Genomic DNA, 15,088 nt, shown 5'->3' with positions numbered 1-15,088 from the left:
ATTGTAGCATTTAAATATTACATTGTTTTGCAATGCAGGTGTAGCCTATTCGATCCGTGATGGATCTGCATTACGCTCGATATACATAGTGGAACAAATCCGACATACATAACGACAATCTAACCATCATTCGATGGGAGGACCTAGCGACTTTCAGCACCACTGCCCCTTAATGGGATAGAGCGCGAGGATAGTCGTGGGTTTTGTGTCTCAAATAGCGCCCTGGCGCCTTCGCCCCCTCGGATGTAATGGATACCGGGCATCCCAAACCCATGTTTGGCCTCAGACATCATTCCTCACCGATGCCCCACCAAATCCATTCACTGTCAAGCCAAAACAACACGTATTATGGGGCTCGCTTAAGTGTGGGACCAGAGACCGTTAAAGGAACGTAATCCCGACCTATGATCTCGTGCAGGCATTGTCCATTGTCCTTGATATATTTTAATGCTCTCTCTCTCCCCCTCTCTCCTACTCAACCAATCAAAGTTTCTCACTAATCAAATTATTATTATTATCATTATTATTATTATTATTCCTTACTCTTTATCATCATCAATTTATTGTCTGTTCAATTTACATAAAATATTTTTCTTAATAAATAATCCAAAGTACTTTTCATAATGATAAAGGGGTAGAAGGTGGTCTGTGTGTGTGTGTGTGTGTGTGTGTGTGTGTGTGTGTGTGTGTGTGTGTGTGTGTGTGTGTGTGTGTGTGTGTGTGCGTGCGCACATGTGTCTCTGTGTGCGCACATGAGTTTACCTCTGCCTTCACTGCTGAAGTGTGTGTAATGATAAGAGGTGTCTCTCTTGACCTCTGAACCCCTGACTTCCGGAGTGCAACCTAACAAGCACCACCTCATAGGCTTATCTTTGAAACCTGGGCAGACACATTAAAACTGTCAGACAAATATCCACAGACATATAGTTTGAATTACCTTTTTGTTTACAGCCTTTCTAGAGTTCTTAGTTTTTTACATAGCTCAGCTAAACTGTTATAAATATTTATTTTTTTCACTGATTCTGGAGTGTGTGTGTGTGTGTGTGTGTGTGTGTGTGTGCGTGTGTGTGTGTGTGTGTGCGTGTGTGTGCATGTGTGCATGTGTGTGCATGCGTAGCGGAGGGAAGATGAAAGTGGTGCTCAGAGGGAGAGGGAGAGAGAGAGAGAGAGAGAGAGGGGAGGAAAGGAAAGGAGAACCAGAAGAGAAGGGAAGACCAAAATAAAGATGAGGCAGGAGAGGTAGAGGAGAGAGAGAAACATGGAGGAGAGTGAGAGAAAGGGGGAAAAGAGGAGAGTGAAAAAGGGAGTAAGAGGAGAAATGAGGATGTGTGAGAGAGGGGGAGAGAAGAGAGAAGAGAGGTGGTGGTGGGTGAGAGTATGGGTGAGGCCAGAGAGAAGGGAGGGAGGGAGAGAGAAGATAGAAGGGGTCTGGAGGATGTCTCCTGGGTGGGCTGGGAATCAAAGCACTTAGTGGGGAGGAATAATAGAGGCTGTGAGATTGATGATCACCTCTGAGATAGATCCACAAGGGGACCGAGAGGGACTGAAATAGCACAGAAGATAGTTACACTAGCATGGTTCACTGTGTACTCCCTGGTCTCACTGTGTGTGTGTGTGTGTGTGTGTGTGTGTGTGTGTGTGTGCGCGTGCGTATGTGTGTGCGCGCGCGCGCGTGTGTGTGTGTGCGTGCGTGTGTGCGTGTTCCTTTATGTTTTCCATTACAAATGGGGTTATCTGCAGCTCTTCAATCTGTTGGGCCTCTGAGGAAAAGGAAATAAATGGAGGCTGGTGGAGGACAAGCTCATTGTAATGCCTGGAATGGAATAAGGAAGTACCAAACACGTGTTTGATATGGGTTTGATTCCATTCTTTACTCCGTTTCATCTATTACAATGAGCCAAGTCCTCTGATTTCTACCTCCACCAGCCTCCCACTACCTCACAGTCCAAGTAAGGTGTAAAAATAGAGAATACATTATGAAAGTGCAGACACTGACGTAACATTAGCTGGAGACACCTAGCCATTTTGGAGACATGATGCTACACTATGTTAGCTAGCAAAAGCGAGGGAGAGCAGTCGCTAACTAATGGGAACAGACTGTTTAGGCCCAAGGTTAACTGGTTTACCTGCTAAATAACAACAGTCATTAACGTGTATTTAGCGTCAGCTAGCTACAACACCAACTCTCTTTTGCTAGCTATCATAGCGCTGCTGCCTGTCTCCAAAAACGACATTGTGTCTGAAGTTATGCTTACTTTCTGCGATTTGTGACATACAACTTTCATAGCGTATGAAGAACTCTTCCCATCGGTTATTAATAGTAAAAGTTAGTTAAAGTCAAAATTATAGTATAAAACCCAAAACATTTTAAATTCAACTGAACTTCAATTGTCCTTTGAAAGTGGCTGAATATCTGTCACACTTCCTGTGACATAAAGGAACAGGTGGGGAGGGAGGGGGCGTGGGGGAATGGGGGGGGTTGACGTGGGACTTTATGGGGGGATATTCTGCTATTTTACTAATTAGTGAGCCAAGGTTAAAGGTCAGGCAGGTTCTGTGATGTCACCAGGACGAGCTCCAGATGGCTCACACGGGGCCACCAAGGAGGACACCCGATGCCCAGGGTCATTACCATCACAAATGCACATGCACAGGTGCACACACACACACACACACACACACACACACACACACACACACACACACACACACACACACACACACTCAAACTGTCTGAGAGAGAAAGCTTCAGGGAATGGGGATTGCGAAATTCTGATGGGAATATCATAACTAGGGAATGAGACATACACACCCACACAGAGAGAGAGAGGGAGAGAGAGAGAGAGAGACAGAGTGAGAGAGAGACAGAGAGAGAGAGAGAGAGCGAGAGCAAGAGAGAGACATAGAGAGAGAGTGAGAGACAGAGAGAGAGACAGAGAGAGAGAGAGAGAGAGAGAGAGAGAGAGAGAGAGAGTGAGAGAGACAGAGAGACACAGAGAGAGACAGAGAGAGAGAGACAGAGACAGAGAGAGACAGAGAGAGCGAGTGAGAAAGAGTGAGAAAGAGTGAGAGAGAGAGAACAAGAGAGAGAGAGAGTGAGAGAGAGTGTGTGAGAGAGAGAGAACAAAAGAGAGAGAGAGAGACAGAGAGAGAGAGTGAGTGAGAGAGACAGAGAGAGAGAGAGAGAGAGTGAGAGAGAGTGTGAGAGAGAGAGAGAGAGAGAGAACAAGAGAGAGAGAGAGAGAGAGAGTGAGTGAGAGAGACAGAGAGAGAGAGAGAGAGAAAGAGAGACCTGAGATGGGATATGACACATAGAGAGCAGAGGTGGTGCGTATGTACGTAGGACGTGCAGAGAAATAGATGGGGATTAATAGAGGGAGGACAAGGGTGAGAGGACAGGGAACAGAAAAATAAAACTAAACAGAGGGAGAGAGAGAAAGAGCATTTCATTGAGCAGGCGTTGGGGTGAGAGGAGCATCATTCATCACTGTCCAGAGGATCTAGTTCCTGGTCTCCTATCAGAACTCCCCCCTATCCACTCCTCTCGTGAACTGCCCCAGTGTCATTGATAACAGGGCAGCACTGAATGACAAGCATGACCGTACAGAAGAGGGGAGTGTGTGTCCAGATGAGTGTGTCTTGGGGGAGTAAAGGGATGGATACTATGGCTCAATTTTGGTGGTGTGTGTGTGTGTGTGTGTGTGTGTGTGTGTGTGTGTGTGTGTGTGTGTGTGTGTGTGTGTGTATGTGTGTGTGTGTTTCTGAGACTCAATGCTACATTTGATTAATATGGTTTTAGTTTTATAACTTTCAAGGTACAAGCCATAGCCGATTTCTTTTCACACTGCAGAACTATAGCTGTCTGTATGTGCCCTTGGCACTGGAGAATATAAACATGTTTCTCTCTTATTTGAGATGTGAATTATCAAATCATAACATGATAATGTTTCATTCTGTGGTCCCATTAACTCTTGTATGGGTCAGTAAGTGCGTTCCATTTTGGTCATGCAACAGGCATGGTTTGCACTATTGGACCAATGCAATGGTGGAAAAGGTGCAAATCCCTCCCACCCGGTGCATCCTGGCCAATGGGGGTGACCGAACACAGATGTGCAGCAACGTCTGCTCTTAAGAAGTGACGGTCACGAACACTTTACTGTTTTCCAGTAAAGAAAGAGAGCAAATAACAGACACATAAATAAATAACAATGAATCATGAAGATGTTTATGAGGGGAGGGGGGGGATATAGCTGACACATGGCACATTGTGAAATAACGGAGAATTATGAAGATGTTCAAGGAAAGGGAACAAGTTCACGTTGATATCTGAAACACTAACACGATTTGATATCTGACGACTGAGGCATCCGGTGTTACTCATACTCATGAATATGAGCATATCTGTCAAGTGCACGCTGATGACATCAAACCCATTGTCCCAGCGGTGTGAGAGAGTAGGGCTGTGATGGAAGCTGGAATGTGTGTGTTTGTTGGGTTTTGGAATGTATGTGCATTTCGTGAGTGGAGTGTGTGATTGTGTGTGTGTGTGTTGTGGAATGTGCTGAGCTCTGTAAACGCTCCCAAGGGGTTTGGCTGGCTGTCCCTGTCCTCCTTCACCTCAGGGACCAATTGGAGTGGAGGAGTGGTGGGATGTTTTGACTGCGGGGAACCTGGGAAGACAGTCGTCACTGGGGACAGCCGACACTGAGAAGACCTGTCACTGAGCTCTAAGAGGGGGACACGCATGGTCAGGGGTTACACACACGCACGCACGCGCGCACACACACACACACAGTTGACTATGTTGTGAGGTGTAACTGAAGCTGGCCTAGTGCCCAAGTAGCTTGTCGGAAGTTAGAGAGATGAGGTGCAGATGCAGTGTGAAAATATGTGTGTGTATGTGTGTGTGTGTGTGTGTGTGTGTGTATGCGAGAGAAAGGTTGTGTGCGATTTTGTGAGATTGTGTGTGTGTGTTTGTGTTAGTGTGTGTGCACGCGTGCGTGCATGCATGCATGTGGGGAAATGGGACAAGGTCTTGTCCAAATTTGGAGCTACCCTCTGTCATCGTACAGTACAATCAACATAAAACACAAAAAAACCTCCATTTCACTTTGACTTTATTCACCCTTGGCACTAAATGAGTTAATCCTTCATCTGTCTAGCTGTTTCTGGGAGCTACCAATTAGGTACATGCTCACCTAAAACCATGGAAAGATATCAGTGGCAATGAACATGTTCACTTACTCAATATCAAACTGTAACAATAATCCAAAGCATTTGTAGATGTTCACAATATTAAACAATACATTTTAAAATGGTAATGAGACCTAGTTATGGCGGCCTTGTCACAGTGTGTGTGCGTGTGTGTGTGTGCGTGGTTTGTGATGTGTGAGGGGAATGGGAATGAGGGAATGGGGGTCTGGTCTCTGTCACTGTGAGTGAGACTACAGTTTATAAACACAGCTCTAAGGAGACCCTGCTCAGTGCGCCATTACACACACACACACGCACGCACACACACACACACACACACACACACACTGCGTACATACAAAGACAGAGACAAACACACACACACACACACACACACACTGCGTACATACAAAGACAGAGACGGATACACACAGTACATACACACACACACACACACATACACACACACACACACACACACACACACACAACACAGACACACACACACAACACACACACACACACACACACACACACACACACACACACACACACACACACACACACACACACACACACACACACACACATTTCCTTCCATCAAACTCCTCCCCAGGGAAAACAGGACCAGGGCTCAGTAGAGCTATGTTACGCCCCTCCCCTCATATTCTCTTCTCCTCCCCCTCTACTCTCCGCTTTTGGGAAGAGCAGTCGGCACCCCTCTAAACCTTCCCTGGAGATCTCCCCATAGACCCCTCACCTGCCCCTGTCTTACCCCTTCACCCTCTCTTAACCTTCTCAACCCCTAAACACCCTTTTGTCTCCGGTCAACAGCAAAAATGGAAGTCAAAACTAAAAACACAATCCATCTATCAATAAAATAACTGGTGTATAGCTACATAAAACAGCTAGAACTTAGACTCAGAGTAAGGGCATATACCAACATGGGATCATTACAAAATTGCCTTATACTATGTCTAGGCAATGTCCTGTTGCAATGTCAAAATAGAAGATGTCTAGATAAAAACATAAACATTAACTGTTAACAACGATGTGGTGGTTAGGCAGTATTAGGCATTAACTGTGAGTGGTTAAAGTAAGGGTTAGGGTTAGGGTTAGGCTTGGGCATTAACTTTGAGTGGTTAAAGTAAGGGTTAGGGTTAGGGTTAGGGTTAGACTTGGGCATTAACTGTGAGTGGTTAAAGTAAGGATTAGGATTAGGTTTAGGGTTAGACTTGGGCATTAACTGTGAGTGGTTAAAGTAAGTGTTAGGGTTAGGGTTAGGCTTGGGCACTAACTGTGAGTGGTTTGGGTAAGGGTTATGGTTAGGAATAGCTTCTAAGGGGTAAGGGTCAAGCTCAGTTATCAGGGGAATGCATTAGCAAACATTAGCAACAAGAATTAGCAAACAAATCCACTAAAAGGGCATTTTTTTCCAAAATGTCCTAAAGCAGATTTGAAGTTCGGATTGCAAGTCTTGGTTATATGCCCTCTGCCACCCCAGCCTCCAAATTACAAATGAGCATTCTTTATTTTGTATCATTGCTATGAGAATTACGTCTGATAGTGTGACACACTGATAATTCAGATAATTCTTCCTTTTGAGAATTACGTCTTCTAATATGACGAATAGGAAAAGTGCTTGAATATCAATTTTTGCACTTGCAGGTTATGATAAAAGGCTGCATGTACACAGCACAAACATGTGCACTCAAAAACTCACACATGCACATTCTTCAAATCACTCTATACTCAGAATATACTGCTGAGTATAGAGTGTTTCTTAGTGCCATTTAAACACGCTTGTAAGTGTTTCATGGAGTGTTCAATGGAGAAGTAGACACTAGCTTTCATAAGCCATGATGAAACACTTCATCTTCATCGTCACTTCTAGAAAATCAAACACAAACTCTCCAAACTTCATATATGGTGATCAAAGGTCAGTGTACACACCTTACTTCACTAGATCTGACAGCCTGTTGATGTTGTGAATGATTGTAACTTTGTAACTGATTGTAACTTTGAGATAACGTTAGGATAATTTACACCTTGTTGGAGCTGTAACGTTGGAATAAGGTTAGGTGGTTATTATTCACACCTGATTACTCACGGTCATGTTAATGGAGACCGTGGTGACGGAGGGGTAAGATAAACAACACTGTGCTCTGATTGGTCAGATCAGGTTCCGCTCTTTGATCCTCTTCCTCCTCATCACTCAGACACTTCGAGGGGAGACGGCAGGTGTGGGTAACGCTACACTCGGGTCTGTGTGTGTGTGTGTGTGTGCGTGCGTGTGTGTGTGTGTGTGTGTGAGCGTGTGTGTGTGTGTGGTGTGGGTGTGTGTATGTGTGTCTGTGTCTGTGTCTGTGTGTGTGGGTCTCTCTTTGTATTTCCCTTTCTCACATATTTCAACACACAAGTGCTTATGGGTAGTTTATATTGGCGAGTCTGATTTCAGTCAGAGTTCATTTCCATTTCAGGTTCGAGTTTGTTGCACTGGGCAGTTAGCAGGGCAGATGTACACTAATTATTTGTAACCAACGGTAAATGGTTGTGCCTCTGAAAGTTATTATGACTTCTGAAATGATCTCACTCCTATCATATCGGCTGTCTCTGTGCAGTCTGGTTAGCTCATACTGAGCTGTCAGTACACACACACACACACACACACACACACACACACACACACACACACACACAGACAGATTATCTAGAAAATGTTGTGGCTTTCCCTCATAATTAGCTCATGGTGAAGGGGGAGACCACTATCGGACCCCAGGAAGTAAAGATAGACGCCTGTCCCTAAAGGCACCCCCCACTCACACATACACACAGACCTCCGACTGACTAAACCCAAACCAGGCGCTTGGGCCCCCATTGTGTGTGTGTGTGTGTGTGTGTGTGTGTGTGTGTGTGTGTGTGTGTGTATGTGTGTATTATATGAATACACTCCAGGCTCCAGCCAGATACACCCACGGAACCTTCCGATATCCCTGGATAAAGTGGCCAGAACAACTGATAGTCCAGGACGTGTTGAGTGGATCTCATGCCGGAAACGCCCTTCTTCCTCGTGGATGACATTAGGCATGTCCCCTCTGTCTCCCTCCCTTCAGCCTCCAGCCTCCAACCCAGGCCCCACAGGGGACCCTCGCCCCCGCTTGGCCCAGGGAAGGAGGCTCCTCCTGGGTCACTCCACTGCCAGTACTCCCCCTCAGGCTCTGGAGGGAGTCCCGGCCAGGAGAGGCCCCCAAGGCCAAGGAGGGGCTCAGTACAGACAGAGCATACACATACACTTGCTCATAGGTATACTGGCAAACATACACATATACGGGCACATATATACACACACACACACACACACACACACACACACACACACACACTTGTTATTTAACCTTTATATAGCCTCAGGGTAGTCTCACTGGGTGGAATCTTTACTCGAGATCTGCACGCATAATGTAACTCGAATCATCGCACAGAATTACAGGGAGTTCTGCATGCAGGTCTCAAGTTAGGACTCCACCCATTGAGGTAAAGTCTATGGGAGAGAAACCTGGTACGTGAAACTGATGCGGGTAAGAGACACCCTCTCTACTATTCTGTTATGTTTTCCTAATGAGGGAGGTGTGTGTGTGTGTGTGTGTGTGTGTGTGTGTGTGTGGGGGGGGGGGGGGGGGTGGGTGAGGGGCGGGGGGAACAGGAGATTGACCTCTGACCCTTCCTCATGGGATTAGAACCCTGTGTGTGTGTGTGTGTGTGTGTGTGTGTGTGTGTGCGCGCGTGCGTGTTTGTGTGTATTTTCTCCCATGAGGCCGAGCTCTAATGCCGCCGGAAGGAACAGGAAACGACCTCGGGAGACGTGAGTGAGGATAAGGGTGAGTGTGTGTGTGTGTGTGTGTGAGTGAGAGAGAGAGAGAGAGAGAGAGAGAGAGAGAGAGAGAGAGAGAGAAGAGGGAGATGAGGGGTAATGGGGCAACAGGAGTAGGGAGGTGTTGAAGTGAGCACCCGGGATGAGGTGCGTTCACCCCCCCCCCCCCCCCCCCCTCATCCCCACCTACACACACACGCACACACACAACCCCCTTGATCCCATGGGACCCCTAAAATCCCTGAACCCCCAGACCTAGGACAGGAAGCAGACAAGTGTGTGTGTGTGTGTGTGTGTGTGTGTGTGTGTGTGTGTGTGTGTGTGTGTGTGTGTGTGTGTGTGTGTGTGTGTGTAACCCAAGCCCCAGTGTAGCTCAAAGACAGGTCCACTTAGCAGAGGATGAGAGGAAAGACACAGTGGCACCTTATAGCTCTGTATAATGACAAACAGCTGTGTGTTCACTCCGTTAAAACACTTGTTATTATCAGCCAATGACAAGCAACCTACAGAAAACATAGTTGTACTCATGCTTTACTGCAATGACTGTGTGTGTGTATCTATTATGTCAAGTAAGATGACAATTTCTGAAAATGTTGTATTTGTCGGGAACCGCCAATTTGGTCCTCGCCACGGAGCCGCCAGGGAGCCGCCATTGAGCCGTGAGCTGCGCAATAAAGAAGCCTGGTAGCATGATAGCAAAAAGTCACATTCCAAGTCTGCTGGATTTGCAGTTGGCAAGTAGCAATGTGGGGAGAGTCCTGCAATCTAGACAACTGTTGTGAAACCTGTGATTTCACATGGCAGGAAATGCAAAAGAAAACAAATTCTTTGAAGCATGGCCACATAGTGAAAACTGCTTAATGAAACTTCACTCAGACAACCAATATATGATTTACAAAGCATATTGAGTAATGCAGTACAGTAAATCCTGCTACAGATATTCCATATAGCCTATAGTGACATGTGCTGATGATGTCACAATAGCAATCAATCACAACAGTCCACTGTTGCTGATTACCATTGAAAAAAGAAGAAAAATGAAACTATGAAAATAATTAAATTGATGATATTGGTACATGATAGGACTTTTTTTTTTACTTTGTTTATTTATGTATGCATTTATTATTCATGTGTGTATTTATTTTTGGTTGAAAAAGCTGTGGTCAACATACTGTACAGCTTTGACCAGAGCTCAAACCCACTACAGAGGACAGTGTCACAGACCTCGATTGTGATGTCATAGGCGTATATATATATACAGTAGCTATAAAGCAACAAACAGAGTTCATCATTATCATTTCAGGACCTGCATGCTTGGACTCTCACATTTGTATTTTGTAAATTACTTTGAAGATGGACATTCTACAGTATCTAAGCTATTTTACACCTTGCCCCCCTTTTCCTCTGGATCCCAATATATACAAAGTTTTGAGACATTTCTCTAAGGAGGACGTCCGCTCCTTCTTGACTTATCACTTCATAGGACATGGAGCTCTGCACCAGACACAGGGACAAAGTGTCTACCTGAATACAGTCCCTGCTGCTTGTGAGTACATTTCTTAAAGGTTCACTATGTAGATTAAATTGGTAGCCATCAAAGAATGGGATCATATGACAAAGAATGTTCAGTAAAGAGTGCTGTATTGGTCCAAACAAAGTGCTTTCTAAAATCTGGTGTTGTGGTCAGAGACACTGGCCTTTACGTGCCTATTTTACATTTGGTTTATTGACAAGGATATGCATGTTTGCTGCTATTAGAAAACGTAGCATTATAAAACTTATATTATAAAAGCATTGTAAAACTAAATGCTGGACCTTTAATTTGTATTACTTAGACTTATGAATACTTGGATATGTTGTGTCTAGGAATCTATTCTATCCTGCACTGTATGCTATATGTAAGCACTTCCACATTAAGTCTATCAGTGTATCTGCCACATTGTTTTACTCTACTGTATGCCTTGCCACATAAAGCTCATCAACATTTTGCCCCTAGGAGATTAATTCAGTTTATTTGATTGTATTTCACATTCCAGCCTTCCAGCCTGCCTTCAGCCAAGGACAGCAAAACGTTGACAACTGCTTCATGGACTGGACTGAGGGACCTCAACTGGGCAACAATGTCTTCCTGCCAATGGCTCCAGTGCCAATGGTTCCAGTGCCAATGGCTCCAGTGGTATGTAACCAGGATGTGGAGCCCATGGAGGTGGACGAGGTCAAGGACAACAGCCAGCAGACAATCACCTACAAAAGGAACAGATATTGTGGAAGCACCCGCCGAGACATCGACCCCAGGAGGCGAAGGATGTAGACGGAGAGTCACCAGGAGCCGACCAGAAAGACTGGCTTCATTCAGAAACAACCCTTAGTCCCTGTGTCTCTTGTGTAGCTCTGAGAGGATTGGAGACTTAGGCATATGCCTATCCAGCCCTGTCAGATCTGCACATGTTGAGGGCATAGGGATTTCGTAAACCAAGAGAATCATCGTGGGTCGGGAGCTGGGGTCGGTACACGGGCAGATTCTCGTACGGTCCTGGTCGGGTCTTTCAACGGGGTAATCAGAGGGTCGGGGTTCGGTACACAGGCGGGTTCTCTGATTCAAAACAGAGGTCAAAACGATGAATGGCACACAGCACGATAACTTCACCTTCACCTCTACTCGCTCTCTCCGGGTTGATTTCCCTTGCGGTTCTCTCCTGGGCTGAGTGCCACACCCCTCTTTGTAGCCCGGCCACTCAGCCCGGCGATTCCATTCAGGTGTGCTGTGCCTTTCTCAGGTACAGCTCGACAAACAGGAAGCCCTAATATGGACATGGTTTGGAGCCAGTGCACTGACACATATTTGCCCTTTATAACCGTACCCCTCTTTACTCCCAGCGGTCCACACCCCTTTGTTGGTTCTGGGTCAGGTCTGTCAGGGGGCTGGCTAGGGAGGAGGAGTGGGGAATGAAGCGCCGGTCGTAGCTTGCGAGCCCTATGAATGTGCTTACCTGCTTCTTGGTGCGGGGGCAGGGCCATTCCCGTATCGCCTCCACCTTCTTTACTTGGGGCCTCGCGCACCCTCTCCCAATGGTGTACCCCAGGTAACCCACGTCCCGCAGGCCGAGGTGACAATTCTTGGGGTTAGCAGTTGCCGCGCCCCTCTTTGTAGCCTGGCCACTCAGCCCGGCGATTCTTGTCATGTATGCTGTGCCTCTCTCCAGGTACAGCTTGACGAGCAGGAAGCCCTAATATGGGCATGGTTTGGAGCCAGCGCGCTTCCACATATCTGCCCTCTATAACCCTACCCCTCCTTACTCCCAGCCGACTGGCTCGCTTTTTTCCGCCACCTGTGTCGGAGAGAGTGAAAACAGCTCCTCCTGTGCAATCCATTTTTTCAGCAGGTTAATGTGGTATATTTTTGTCGGGTGTCTACATCCCGGTTGTCTCACTTGGTAATTAACCTCACCCACATTTTCCATGATTTCGTAGGGCCCGTTCCATCGGGCCAGAAATTTGCACTCAGAGGTGGGGACTAGCACCCCGGGTGCATACTCCCTCTGTTGCACCCCCTGGTTGTAGACACGCACTTGGCCGGTCTGGGCCTCTGTCCTGTGTTTCCTCACCAGTCCCGAAACGTCCTCACAGCGGGGCAGGCCCTGGTGTCGCTTCCTGGTCTATCGGGAAAAAAGGTCGCCCAGGCCCTCTTCCTCCTCCTCCAGTGCGGTCCCCTCGACTACCCCAGGTGCCTCACACAATTCCCCCTCGGAGAGTGGGTCGGTGGACACTTGGAGGTCCACCTCCTGGAGCCCACACAGCCGGTCGCCACCTCTGCGACGTCGCCTTACCTGTTGGTCGCCTTAACTGTTGGTCTCCTCGATTCTCCACGGCCCCGGCCATGCTGACCCATAGGGGGCGAAACACCGGGACGTCCCTGCTGATGAGCACCGGCAAAGGGAGATCCGGCACAATCCCCACGGGTCCCATGTTCTGCCCTTTCGTGGTCTGCATTGGCCGAGGCCGTGGGCATCGGGCCGTCTTTGCGCAGGGGGCAGTTCAACGCGATGTGTCCTAACCCACCACATGTGTAACACTGTGGGTGGTCTGGCGTTACAACTGGGCGTCTTCGTGGGCGGAGAGGGGTTCAGGGGTTCTCTGACCGGGCCCCGGGCGGGGTCCTCAGTCCTGTGTCATTCCTTTGGACGTGTGGAGGTTTCTGCCTTGGTCGGGCGACCACTTGATAGCACTCCTTGGGCCGCTTGGTGACCCTCTACCAGCTCCATGAGCTGGTCCGCGCTCTGTGGGTTGGCCTGGCATGCCAGCTTCTTAGCGTCGAAGAGGAGGGTGTGCATGAACCTGTCCATGACCACCCGCTCAATTGACCCCAGCGTCTTCGGCTCAGAGAGCAGCCGAATAAGGTCATGCATCTGAGCCCTGGGGGACGCGGCGAGGTCATACAGCCAGTCCTCTTCAGGATCTCCTCCCTCATCTCGCGGTAGGTGGTCGTCTGGCCGCAGGTCAGGTCCTGGTATGTAATCTGGGCCACGGCCGATAGGAATGGCACAATCACTGGTCCTCCGGCCATTTCTCCCGCTGCGCGGGGAGGTAGGTTTCCACATCATCAGTCTCGACTCGTTTTACTAAATATCTGTCGGGGTCGGCCCGCCGTACCAGGTTGGCGGCCGCTTGTGCTTCCTGTGCGGTAATGAGCTGTTGGAGTTCGGCACGCATGACGGCAGTTTGCTGCCATTAACTGTTCATGTCTCACCCGCTGCACTTCCATCTGTTAATCATTCCTCACGTGTTGCGCTTGGTTGCTCGCTATGAGCTGCGTGATGAGATCCTCGAAACCAGCGTGAGATTTCTTTGGTTATGCGTTAATTATTTGGCTTTAATTATAATACGGACGCCCGCATTCTCCACCATATGCTGCCACGAACTAAGCCAAATAATGAACGAGAATCACAACCCAAGGAATGAGATCTCAATCAGAGTTTTATTGAACTTGGAAGGGAAAAAGGAGGGGGAGAGAGTAAATTGTAGCCTTCAGGTATTCTGTAATCCTGGAGAATCGCCGTGAATCGGGAGCTGGGGTCGGTACACGGGCAGATTCTCAGATGGTCCTGGTCAGGTCTTTCAACAGGGTAATCAGACGGTCGGGGTTCGGTACACAGGCGGATTCCCCTATTCAAATGGAGGTCAAAACGATGAATAACACACAGCACGATAACTTCACTTTACTTCTCTCTACTCGCTCTCTCCGGGTTGATTTCCCTTGCGGTTCTCTCCTGGGCTGAATGCCACGGCCCTCTTTGTAGCCCGGCCACTCAGCCCGGCGATTCCTTTCAGGTGCGCTGTGCCTCTCTCAGGTACAGCTCGACGAGCAGGAAGCCCTAATATGGGCATGGTTTGGAGCCAGCGCGCTGCCACATATCTGCCCTCAAGAACCCTACCCCTCCTTATACCCAGCCGGCTGCCACAGGTTATTATAAAGTAATTCTAACGTTATATCTATTTGCTATAAAGTGATACATTATGAAGCTAGATAGTGCCAGTTTAACCAGGAAGACTATCTGAACATCTCAATCACCTTGTCAAGCAATAACCAATGACAACACACATGAAGTAGTCAAGTAGCCTGTCTGTTCACCTGTCTGTTCTCTCTCTTGCTGTTTCAGTGATCATCGACCAGTTTTTCGCCACTCCTCCTCAACCGCCACCATCTGACCCATATTAGATTACCTACCTGCCATCCCAGAGTTAGGCCCTGGATGATAAGCTCCAGGATGGCAGCCCAAAGCCCAAACATCTTTATTTGTTATTTTCTATATACTGAGCAAAAAAATATCATCTTTACCAGGGAATTCACAAAACACACAAACACAATATGATACATTAACCCCCCACTCCGCCGCCAACCCTTACCCAAACCCTACCCCCCCCCCCCCCCCCCCCCCCCACACACACACACACATACATTTTTCAATAAAGCTTTTATTGAAATTAAGTCTCTCCTGGTTGAAATACTAGACTTGAATCTTGAAAGTT

The sequence above is a fragment of the Argentina silus genome (genome assembly GCF_951799395.1).
Source record: "Argentina silus genome assembly, chromosome: 17".
NCBI classification, from domain to species: domain Eukaryota; kingdom Metazoa; phylum Chordata; class Actinopteri; order Argentiniformes; family Argentinidae; genus Argentina; species Argentina silus.
This window is presented reverse-complemented; position numbering follows the sequence as displayed.